At 46.4% G+C, this 12,705-nt stretch overlaps 1 long non-coding RNA gene across 1 annotated transcript in view; it reads left to right on the top strand.

The window, feature by feature from the left end:
* The first annotated feature begins 1,420 nt into the window (after positions 1 to 1,420).
* LOC310765895 overlaps positions 1,421 to 12,705 on the top strand; it is a 74,848-nt gene continuing 63,563 nt past the window's right edge. The window contains exon 1 of the long non-coding RNA XR_014549854.1: positions 1,421 to 6,215. This is a non-coding gene — a long non-coding RNA (uncharacterized lncRNA). The remainder of the gene's footprint in view (positions 6,216 to 12,705) is intronic.

Genomic DNA, 12,705 nt, shown 5'->3' with positions numbered 1-12,705 from the left:
AATACTTGTACCAATGCATATTTCCAAACACACATCAGTGTGTAAGAAATAATTGGAAGGAACACGCAGGACTGGATTGACAAAGACACTGACCTGGCTATTGCCAGCCTCTGTGTAAGAGATTTTCTGGCAGCTCTGCCTGCCCACAAGGTCCCAGAGTGCCAACTGCTGTGGCTTTTGATGAAACCTTTATGTCTTGTGAGCAGTGCGGGGGAAGCGCCACCAAATGCATGAAAGAGAGTATAGCCATTACCTATGGCAAAAGCCTGGAGAAGCCTAAGGCAGCGTTGGAGCATTGATGACAGGCAACTGTCTTCGTGGTGGTGATGTGATCCTCCTGCTGCTTATTTTCAGGAGAATGGAAAACTGCAAATTGTGCTTTTCAGAGCTCAGATACACATCTTGGCCTGGGTGGGGGGCAGGGATGGATTGTCTTGAAAATAATTTTTATTCTGGAAGAGGGGAGGCGGGCTTAGCGTGGCTTTGCTATCGTGGAAGGGGGCAGCTGCTGGAGACGGAGGGAGGCGCGGGGAGGAGCCGTGTGGGAAGAAGGAGGGATCAGGATCAGCTGCGCGGCTCCCTTTGATGTGGGGGGGGGGGGCAGGCACTATTGGGAGGTGAAGTTGAGGCGCACGGGCTATACAGGGGCTGCAGCGTGAGATAGACAATGATGCTTTCCGCCCTCCCTCCCGTTGCCGTGGAAAGAAAATGCCCTCTTCCTCCTAGTTCTTTCCCCACCTTTCCAGGTCCAGTCTAGCTGTGTTTACTTGAAAGTAAGCCACTGTCCCCCTCCCCACGGAACTCTTCATCTGGTAAAGGGGGGATTGGACATTTCGGGGTGTGTAGACTTCCCGCCTGCGCCAAGGGCCCTGGGAAGGGGCTGATGTGGGGGTAATGATTTATTATTATTTTTCTCATCATAATAATTTATTATTTATACCCCGCCCATCTGGCTGGGCATACCCAGCTGAAGAATGACAATGGGAGAGTGTGGTAGATCGCTGCCAGTTTTTGATACTCGATAGTAGATTGCAGGCTACTGGCAGTTGGACATGCCTGCTTTAAAGCTTCTCTTGGAAGAGATTTTGACAGAGCTACAGATTCTGGTGAAAAAGCATACCGTGTTTTTCGCTCTATAGGACGCACTTATTCCCCTCCAAAAATGAAGGGGAAATGTGTGTGCATCCTATGGAGCGAATGCAGGCTTTCGCTGAAGCCTGGAGAGCAAGAGTGGTCAGTGTGCACCGACCCCTCTCGCTCTCCAGGCTTGAGGAAGCTATCCGCAAGACTTGGGAGCCCGGCGGGAGTTCCCACCGGGCTCTGCAGGGTTGCGGATAGCAGCCTCCAAACCCGACCTGGTTTGGAGGCTGGCGGTGGGGAAAGCAGCACTTCTCTCCACCGCCAGCCCCACAAGCTGGGGGGACAGTGGGGAGGCGGAGTGCCGCCTTCCCGCTGTTCCCCGACCTGGTCTTTGGGGCTGGCGGTGGGGGAAAGCAGCGCTCCCCCCACCAGCCCCAAAGAGCAGGTGGAAAGGAACCCAAAGCCTCCTGAGCCCAGCGGGAACTCCTGCTGGGCTCCGGAGGCTTCAGGTGAACGCACCTTGAACGCACAGAATGCACCTTGACTTAGAGGGGGAGAACAAGAAAAATTTTTTTTTTTCCTGTTCTCCCCCTCCTATGGTCTGGTGCGTCCTATGGTCCGGTGCGTCCAATAGAGCGAAAAATACAGTAACTAGGTGTCAAAATATTGGGTAAGAGCCACATGGTTGCATCACATCTAAATATTTCTGTCTTAAATATTAGTTATTAACAGGGGTTTGTTACGGAAAAATCTAGGTGCGAGGCTGCTTGGTCACCCAGCTCGTCAGGCAGAGCCCGGGGGTCCCTGCGGAATAAAGGAAGGATTCCAGCCACCAACCGGAGCAAATAGCTGTAGACCAGAGTTTATTGCGCAATAGGTTCAAAGATCAAATTAGAACCCCGAGGATGGGGTGACAAAGACTTTTAAAACTTTCCCACCATATCCCAGAATACAGTTCATACAGCATCATTGCTACATCACTGACATGTCACAAAAGGGGAGGGATTAACCTTGGCAAACATGTCCAGACAAGTCCTTGGTACAAGATTAGCATAAGCAGACATGGCAGGGCAAGACTCAGGTATAAGATTAGCATAGACAAATATGTCTTAAGTACCCACCACCCAAAAGTACAATAGAAGTTCCTTTGCCTGTCTGGACCCTGAGGCGAGTCAGGTGATGAGATTTGGCTTCCTCTGGCTAAAAATGAGCCCAGCAATTGTCACCTCTGGGAACTGCCTGGAGTCCTTTTTCAAGGGGAAAATAGCTTTGGAAAGAAGGAAACTGGAAAGGAGATGATTTTATATTATTTTTAAAGCTAGGTAACTTCCCTGAGCTGTCAAGTTGAAAGGATACATTCAGGCATAATATTTGTAATATTTAACTTTAAAGATGTGCCCGCCCACCCCCCGGTAATTTCCGTAACAGGTTCCAAGTTGAATAAAATATTGGGGGACAGGTAATCCCTGCCGTGCATAATCAATCACAAAACATGGTGTGCACACACTACTTGAATGGCAATGCCCATCAACGGGGGGGGAGCCCCCTCAAATATTTTATGTGGGGTCCCAAGGGGCCTTGGCCCCTAGGAGTTGGCTCCTATGGTTATTAAGCTTTCTTCCATTGATTTTTTGGGACTGAAGAAACAGTCCCTGTTCATATGTACGCTGGGATTTTTTATATTTCATTTTAATTAGACAAAAGAGAGGAAGGAGCAAACACATTTTAATCCTTTAGCACTGGAAAGGATGATGCACCAAGGTTAAGAAGAAGGATGTCCTGAACCCTGGTGTACCCCGAGGCAAGTCCTGATAGTGCACACGGTCCCAAGTGCAACACCAGAGAGTAGTCAGACAGTCCAGGCCCAATACAACAAGCAAGGTCTGAAGTCAAACTGTAAGGTCAGGATCACACCTCTGCAGAAGGTCCAGGGTTGGAACACCTGTGGTCAGTCCCAAAGTAATCGTCAAGTGGCGTTCCCCAAAGCAGCCAAGTCATGGACCATCAACGGAGAAAGCTGCGTAGACCCAGAGTCTCTGGCTTGCTTCTCATTTATCCTTCCAATCTGGATGGACGTGTCTGGGTTTGCTCCAGCTGAGCAGCTATGCCTCCCCACTTGCAAAGGCATGTGATCCTCACCTGCCCTTAGCCTAAATGACCACAACCTCCTCCCAGACCCAAAAATCCCCATGATCTCCACCTGGTCACTAGTGAGCCGAGCTGCATTCTCTTGCCTGCCTCAGTTGCCTGGGGTGCAAGTCCCACTGTTCCCCCAACCTGAAAGTCCGCTGTCTCTGTGGGGACAGGGGCACATCTGGTTCTAATAAGTCACCGCTCCTCCTAGACCCACTGAACGTCAACTGTCCCTTCGATGTCATCTGATGTCCCATGAGTACCCCCTAAGTCCTTAACCTCCCCTTCCCATCTTCAGCTTGTCCTGAAGTGTATACCAGTTATGGTTACAACAGTTGCCAGGATCCTCCTATTCTGCCAGAGGAGAAGTATATCTCTCAGTAGAGCCACAGGGTTGGTGGCTATTTAAAATTAATAGGCAATTTGGTGTGGATGGTGGACAACTGATGTCACATCCAGCACCCTGTTCATTTTCTGGAGGCTCAGAATGGGAGCTGTATCACCCGCTTTCCTAATATAATCCTTTCATAACAAAGTCCCTTTCTGCAGTGCCCCAATAGGGATGCTCTCCCTCACTACCAGCCCATTGCCTGTTTCCTCTGCCAGGGAAGCTAGGTCAAAAACAACCACCGTAAACTCTGCACTCACCACCAGAGTATAAACCACCATGAACTTTCAGTCAGGGATGACCCTGCCAGTGAGGGCTTCCTTCTCAAGGAAATTCTCTCTCTAGCACTTCTACCTCTTACTTGGGATCTACAGCAGACTGCCCAGAAGCAAATAATTATCCTTTGTTCTTCTTTCAGGAGTAATACAATAGTGTCATATATTTAAAAAATCTCCTAGGGCCAGCCCCCTTGGCAGCTGCTACTTGCCACAGGCACCTCAGAGAAGCTGGCCCAAATCCCATGAGGCTTTGCCAAAGTTTCACAAGATGTCACCAACCCTTTGGCAAAGTCCCACACGTCTCAGCAACAATCATGACACATGACTGGGTGAGACTTTGGGCAGGAGCAGGTAAGGTATCTCTCCACATGTTCAGCCTCAGTCTTAGGCAGGCCCTGCATGCTCTGATGCTCCCAACTGCTAGGTGCTGGCAGCCGTGGCTGGGTAGCTGCTGCCATTACTTTCTTTTTTGTTTGAAGTGTGGCAGCTGCTCCATTTAAAATAAAATAAAGGGAAAGTGGCATACCAGTGGTTCTCTGCAGCTGCAGCAGGGTGCTGGCCTGGCCACGGGGTGCTCAGCCAAGTGCAGCTGCTTGCGTTGCAGGTCACAGCTGGTGGGGACATGGGGCTCAGGCTCATTCAACCACCTTTGAGACAAGTGTGGTTAGTAGTGTGGCCAGTCAGGGAGTCCTGTTATTAAAATCACAGTTGCGATCCCTTGCCTTTGTTCTCTCCAAATGTCCACTGCAAGGCAGATTCAATTAATGAGGACTCTGGCTGACCAACTTACTTTGTGGTTAATGTTGGGAAGTTTCCTGATGTGGGGCAATGGACATGAGTGTACGTTAGAGCACTGCCACCTATGTGCAGCCTGTATATTTGTAAATAAGCTCAAACACTGCAAAACACCACATGCCTCCAGCAATTTATTTGCAGACAAAACTAAACCTGAGTAAGCACTGCCCCCTCTGAAGTTCTCATAGCACAACAATGGTGGGAAATGTAACAGTCTTAAAAGGCGCATCAATGAAAACATATACAAACCTCACCCAAACTGCAAACATGTACATTTTTAAAAAATAGATCAACAACAGCCCTTGTAATGGAAAACCACAGGGAGAGAACAGGGAAATTTGAAGGGCAGTTTTCTGGCAAGATCTCAGCTATTCAAAGAAATAAAAAAATTATACTGGGGTAGTGCAAGCCCCTTGCAGAAATCAAAGTCTCTGTATCATGTTCACTGCAGCTCTTAAATCCACAGGAAATTGATTTCCTTGGCACCTCTGACCCCTGCCCAAATATTAGTCACTGGACTGAAACTATTTTTTAAAAGGACAGTCCTTTACTCAATATGTGTTGTTCATCAATGTGCTGACAAGCCCTTTTTAAAACAACAACAACCCCTCTACAGTATTTTAAATGCTCCTTGAAGTTGATTCTTTAATGCCCCTAACAGGTTTGTTGCAAACAGGTGTTAGCATACCAACTCTCCCACAGTGATAAATCACGATGTTGTCAGAAGACCTCCACCCTCGTCCTCTGGCAAGCTACATTGAGATAAGTTCATCTCACGCCTGAGATGACAAAGTTGTCCGAGAGCTATCTTGTGACGACTGCAACTGCCCTGTACTTTGCCCAAGAGAGAGAGAAAGAGAACGAGAGAGAGCACACCCCTTCACAGGGAAGAGCCACCCAGCTCTCTTCTTCCTCCTGCTGTCCTTTTCTGGCTGCATGTGTAGATGATAGATAGATAGATAGATAGATAGATAGATAGATAGATAGATAGATAGATCTCCGCATCCCGTGAGCGGACATCTCTCCTGGTTGTGCCTGGGAGGTCCGCTTCCAGCTGCATTTTCCTCCCCCCGCCACCCGAGGATCCTAGAATAGCTGCGACATCCTCATCCTTCTCCCGCTAAAGCAGCCTGGGGGCTGGGGGAGGAGAGAGCAGCGATGAAAAGCCATTGCGAGCAGACGGTGGGCAGTGGCTCCTGCTGCTCCTGCTGCTGCTGCTGCTGCTGCTGCTGCTGCCATCTCGGTGATGGGAGGAGCAGAAGGGTGGGATTTTGTGCAAGGAAGATCCCCCTCTCCTCGCCCAGCTGCCGCCAACACCAAGTTGCTGCTCGGGACTTGATGTTGTGGAAGGAAGAACAGACTCCCTGTGAGAAAAGGGGCTTGGTAAAAGGAATTAAGGGCTGCTCCAGAACCGCCTCTTTTCATCCCCAATGTGTGCTGCTTCTCCCCAAAATTGCGGGCTGCGCTTATTGCTCTTGAAAGATTCAGGATGGAGATTCATGCTTTATGGCTGGTGCAACATCTTCTCTTTGCGCTGTGGGGTAAGTACATGCTGCTGCTATTCGTTTCAGCCATCCTGTCAATGAAAGGAATGCTGGTTCTCTTTTGTAGCCGATTTCATGGTTAATATCCCTCCCCTTCTCCCCGGAATTGCACGGCTTCTCCAGGAGTCCTGCTAACGAAGAAAAACAAAGAGTTTGCTCTTGTGGGTACTTTAAAATTCCTCTCTGGGAATGTTCTGATCTTGTTTGAAGAAACAAGGCAATTCCATGGGCATAGGAGCCAACTCCTAGGGATCAAGGTCTCTTCGCTTCCCCCATAAAATATTTGAGGGGGCCAGCCCCCCCCCGTTGTTGGGCATTGCCATTCAAAGGGTGTGTCTTGTGATCAGTTATGTGGGGCGAGGCTTACCTGCATCCCCTCTTTTATTTAAGCTGGCACCTCAGCATGGAGGTGAATAGGAAATGGTTTTCTTACATGCTAGAAGAACAATAATAAAGTATTTCGAGAAATACAATGCACCCCCACTCTTCTCCAGCTTTTTTCTCGAATTGCTTCTGTTGGCAATGTTTCTAGCAGCCTGCATTCTCCAAGAGTGGGATGTTTGTAGGCGGACTCACTGCAAAAGCAGAAAGCTGGTATTGGGAGAGTACTCAGGTCTCTAGAACTTTTGCATGCCCCTCCAGGGCTACGGTAGATCAAAGGGCCTTAACTTTAATTGCGTTCCAGTGGAAATTTGGTGCAGTCAATCATATCAACATTCTCACACAGAATTAACATTCAGGGAGGGTCGCTGAATCATTGAAGCTGCAACCATGTTGTATATATAAAGAAAAAGTGAAGGCCCACCCCCAGTCAAAACTCACATGCTCCAAAGAAAGTCCTTTCTCCAAATCAAATCATTATCACTCCGTGGCTGATTTATTTAGCAGTTTATCTCCTTGGTCCAGAACATGCCTGTAGATATCAGTCAAAATCTTAAACTACAGAAGAACTTCTGCTCGTAATGGCTGAGTCGGAAGGTTACCGATAGGCAAAGCGCTTGAACTCAGCACCTCCTGCCTCCTGGATTCCGTTTGGAACTGAGAGCCAGGTATCAGGTGAACTGCGAGTGTAGCTCCCCCCCCCCCACCCTGGGGGAGGCTTGCAAGCACAATTACCCTCAATCATCCTTGTTTATACTCAGTGAAGCGATCCCCGCAAATGCGGGTGTGCCTCCACTATGGCAGTTAGCACTGGAAGTCACACACTGCAGACATCTTAAGCCTCCCCCGCAAAGGGCTTTACAATGTTTATCTCATTTAATCTTGTGCCAGACTTGGGAATTGGTAAAGGGTGTGTGTGTGTGCAGGGCTGCCTATTTAGGGCCATTTTAAACATTGCAGAAAGACAAACTTAGGTTGGCCCGGGTGTGAACCCTAAGCAGGATGGTGGCACTTATTGCCGCTCCATGACATTTGTTTCTGTAATATTTACACATTACATTTAGCTGTGTGTTTTAATGTCTTGCTTTAAATGCCGCCCCCCAACTGTAATGTGAAATGGCTCCTTTGGGTGGAAGCTGAGTACAAGTTCTGGTTGTTTTATCATCTGGGTTAGCTGAAACATACAGTGGTACCTCGGGTTAAGAACTTAATTTGTTCTGGAGGTCTGTTCTTAACCTGAAACTGTTCTTAACCTGAAGCACCACTTTAGCTGATGGAGCCTCCTGCTGCCACTGCGCCACCGCTGCACGATTTCTGTTCTCATCCTGAAGCAAAGTTCTTAACTCAAGCTAATATTTCTGGGTTAGCGGAGTCTGTAACCTGAAGCGTATGTAACCCGAGGTACCACTGTAATTATTCTTATGAATTCTAGCTACCTTTAAATTAGAAACTTGTCCAATTGCCTTCATAATTATTTCTGCATCTATTTTCGTAGGCAAGCTGGTCACTGGTGGCTGTTTTTGACTTGGCTTTTTTCATAGTAAATAAGTCCTAATGAAAGCCAGAAGAAGTGCTTTATTTGTCTTCATGGCGGGTCATCTCTCTAAGGGCAGGGATTTGCTTACAACTCTTTCCCCTTCCTCTCCCCCCCCCCACTTCCTTTGAAAGCAAACATCTGCTCCACAAGTGAGATAAGTATCTCTGGGGAACCGAGACTGTTCAATCCTGTTTCTTTTTTTAAAAATAAAATCTTCTCTTCTTCTCTCTCCTCTATTATCAATTAGTGAGAGATCTTTGTTCCACCTAAACGCTTCCCATGGGCTGCTCTCTTGCACAACTGATGACTAGAGATGCAGACCTAAATAAAATTAAAAATTAAAAACAAAATTTTCATTATAAATGGTGCAAACACATTTGTGCTGGTTTGGACATATATACAATAATGCTAATATTTCCTTGCCATTTCTTTTTAAAACACACACACAAAAATCATACGCAAATGTGTACATCCATTTGGGGGGGGGGATCCAACGTTGACTAGGAATAGTTTAAAAAGAATAATTGCAAAGCAGTTGTGCTTGGCCAATTTCTTCCTCACCCTGGGCCATTTCATACACTAAAAATAAATACAAATCTTAGTCACAAACCTACAAAATGCAACATGAATGAGACAAATGTGTCTGAAGTATGTGCATCATGCAGGTATACTCACCAGAGACACACAATTAGGTGCAGCTCACAGGAAAGTGAACACACAGGAAATCCAAGTTTGTTCCTATGTATTGTGTAGAGTGACACCCCCCACCCCCCCAAAATTAACCAAGCAACACAACAAACATGTAGGACTGTATTGTTGACAAAGTTTAATAGGGTTCTCAGTCTCCAGCCTCAAAGCAGCATCACACACCTCTCACCTCCATTCTGATCATCTGTCATTTTGCTTGGCAACGAGTTTAGTGAAAGTGCTGCCTTGAGCAATGAGTGTGTGTCTGTGGTTGGCCCGCATCACCTGTGCCAGCCTTTCCCTCCAAATTATTTGGCCATTCTGGCTTGGTCTTATGGAAATTGTAGTCTATTACATCTGGAAGACACCAGATTGGGGAAGGTTGCCCTCCTAAAAATGGAAAGTGAGCAAGCCCCCGTGCCAAAGCCACAGCACCCTCCATCCACTACTTGACCTTAGATTTGGCAGCTAGGGGCCAGTGGGTACTTCTTAGGAGCTGGATTTGGCCCTGGGGTTTCAGCTACTGACCCAAACCTATAAAGTCCGGACGGATCAAAGTGTGCTGTGAGTACAATTAACAGCACCCAAATACTTGCAGGGTAGAGTGAGCTCAAGCCTACAAGGCATTTCTCTCTCTAAAGGACACAGGAGCAGCCTCTCGCTCCCAGAAGGCCATTGATAAATTTGAACAGGCCAAAGCCTGCTTGACCCAAGAGTGGTGTTCTATGAAATCCTGCACACATTATAAGAATTCCTAAAAGTACATTATGAAGCACTGCTATTGATGCTGAATTAGCTCTCTTCAGTTTAGTGTTCTTACTGGAACAGTGAATTCAGTATCCAATTTGTCAGGGATTTTATGTTTTGAATTGCTTTTAGTGTAGCTTAAACTATGCTGCAGCTCAGCAGGCTCAGTGCCAATGACTCATTTTAATAGACTAAAGTATCCCTGAGCAGATGCAGAGTGCATTTTTCTCACCACTATCCCTCCCAGTTTGGTGTCATCTGCAAATGTGACAAGCATCTCCTCAGTTCCTTCACCCAAGTCATTTATAAAGACATTGAACAACAACGGGCCCAGGGACCCCACTTGTCACTTTTTTCCAGGATGATAAGGAACCATTAATGAGTAGTCTTTGGGTTTGGTTAGCCAACCAGTTTCAAATCCACCTTACAGTTACCTCATTTAGCCCACATACCACATACCAGCTTCCTCACAAAAATATCATGGAAGAGTTTGTCAGAAGCCTTACTGAAATCAAGATACACTGAGTCCACAGTATTCTGCTGATCCACCAAGCTTGTAACTGCATTGAAAAGAAAAAAGAGATTTGCCTGGCTTGGCTTGTTTTCGAGAAACCCATGTTGGATCTTAGTAATCACAGCATCCTTTTCTAAGTGCTCACAGACTTTATTTATCTGTTCTAGGAACTTTACTGGAATTGATGTAGTTACCTAGGTCTTCTGTTTTTCCCTTTTGAAGATGGGGACATCATTTGCCCTGGAGATTTGAGTTCAATTAAACTAGCCTGGTGTTCTCAGGCCACCCCTTTTCCTATCTTGAGCTGCAGCTCTCTCCTTGCTTCATTTATGTTGTTTTTACCAGGTTGAGCACTGCTTCGCTTTTGGGTGAAGACAAGTAGGTGGTGAGCAGCTCTGCCTTCTCTCTGTCACCCAATAGCATTTCTCCATCTTCTCCATTCAAAGGAATCTCCTACAGTTGTACCTTGGTTTTCGAACGGAATCCATTCCGGAAGTCCGTTTGACTTCCGAAAACATTAGAAAACGAAGGTGCATCTTCTGATTGGCTGCAGGAGCTTCCTGAACTCAGTCGGAAGCCGCGGAAGCCACACCAGACATTCGGCTTCCAAAAAACATTCACAAATAGGAACACTCACTTCTGGGTTTGCGGCGTTCGGGAGCCAAAACGTCTGAGTACCAAGGCGTTTGACAACCAAGGTACTTGCTTTTTCTTTCTCTTGCTTCAAACATAGCTGAAGAAACATTTTTTATCAGTTTTAACCTCTTTTGCAAGCCTGAGCTCATTCTGCGCTTTAGCCTGCCTGACCTTTACCCTGCAACTGTTGGCTACTTGTGTATATTCCTCCTTTGTGATTTCCCCTTTCTTCCGTTTCTTATATATGCCTTTCTTAAATTTCAGCTCATCTGTAAGCTTCTTATGCAATTTTCAAGGGTGCCCCTCACTTTTCTTTTTTGTTGGAATTGTCTGCATTTATGCTTTCAATATTATACATTTAAGAAACTCCTATCTATCCTGGACTACATTCTCTTTGAGTATTTCTGACCATGGGATATCACCCTGTAGCTCTTTAAGATTTTTGAAATCAGCCTCCTTAAAGACGAGAGTGCACGCTCCCCCCCCCCCCAGGTCAGCTTGGAAAGCTTGATGGCCAATGGGAATGCTGTTGGCATCTTCACTTAGGAAAAATAGATCCAGATATTGGAAGTTATCCAGGCAAACCAATGTGGGCAAGCAGCAATGCTTTTTTACAGTCAGGCAGGGCTCTATTTCTGAGAGAATGGACAAGGAAGTACATCCTAGGCTTGCTTCCCAGCCCCAATTTGTCCTGTTAATCCATCTTTTTGTTTTCCCCACATTAGCTACTCTTATTGGTGCCAGTCATTTTTTTCACTCCCGTAGATTTGTGAGGGCTTCCGTTTACAACATGCATCCTTGCTTTGTGCAGTGCTTTTGTTTCCCCTGTTAACTTCACTTACCTCATTTCCTCTGTTCTTTTCACATCATGTTATGATTGTTCTCCCTATTTTCCCACTGCAGGCTACTTTGCTCCTAAAGTGGGCAATGAGTAATGGAACAAAAAAGAACCTTCCAAACTAGACAGAAATGGGTATCTTTTTTATTGTGTTTGTTTTGTTGACATAATTATTTTAGTTTGTGTGCCTCTTAAAAAAATGAGGACTTTGATTTTAACTTTATTTTTAGTGCTTCCATTTCCAGGACTAACCAGGTCTGCAGCACGCATGTATACCCTCCAGCCTTTTGTGACAAAAATTCAGGGCAACCCACCACCACCTATCTTCACTGACCACTTCCTCGCCTGCCCTCCCTACCTCCCTCCTCTTACCTTTGCTGTCTTTATCCTCCTGAAGTGGCCTCCATGAGACGCTGCGCAACCTAGAGTGGCCTCCAGCAGATCACACCAGGCCATGTGGCTTTGGTAGAGGCTGCCTGGCCTAGAGCATCCTCCAGGAAGCTTGTGCCAGGCCATGTTGCGTCAGGAGAAGTGGTGTGGCCTGGAGTGGCCTCTGGGAAAATTGGGGCATCCCGGATTGGTATCAGAAGCCAGGGCAGCTTCTGTAAATTTGGGGTGTCCCAATTAAATCGGGACACTTGAAGGTTCTGCACATGTGGCAAATATTACCTGAAGTATTGTAGTATATGTGACTTTTCAAAGATAAGGCATGCGTGTCTGTACAAGTCATTTGTGACACACCCATTTGTTAATACACAAATCCCTGGCACTTGGTGATGTGGCTCACTAGCTGCCATTCTTTTTAAATTTCCTTCATGTTCCTCAAAGACCTATGCTAGGTCATACAGTGGCTGAAATTGTGAATGGAAAAGTTGACCCACTCCTACTGAGATCTCCTTGGGTAGGGTTGCCACATTTCAAATAGTAAAATTCCTGACACCCACAAAGTTGAGGGGTTTTTGTTTTTTGTTTTTTGTTTTTGAAACTGCCAAAATTGTTTCCACTGCTTTTTCTGTCGGGGCTTCCCTGACATTTTGGCAATTCAACAAAATTCCCTCAACACCATTTTTACACCAGAAAACCAGGACATGTCAGGAATTTTCCTGACGTATGGCAAACCTTAGGGGGCCTTTGGTAAGCCATTGTT

This window comes from Podarcis filfolensis, assembly GCF_964270895.1.
Source record: "Podarcis filfolensis genome assembly, chromosome: 6".
Classification (NCBI taxonomy): domain Eukaryota; kingdom Metazoa; phylum Chordata; class Lepidosauria; order Squamata; family Lacertidae; genus Podarcis; species Podarcis filfolensis.
The sequence above is the reverse complement of the archived record's forward strand: the minus strand, read 5'-3'. Positions and strand labels throughout refer to the sequence as shown.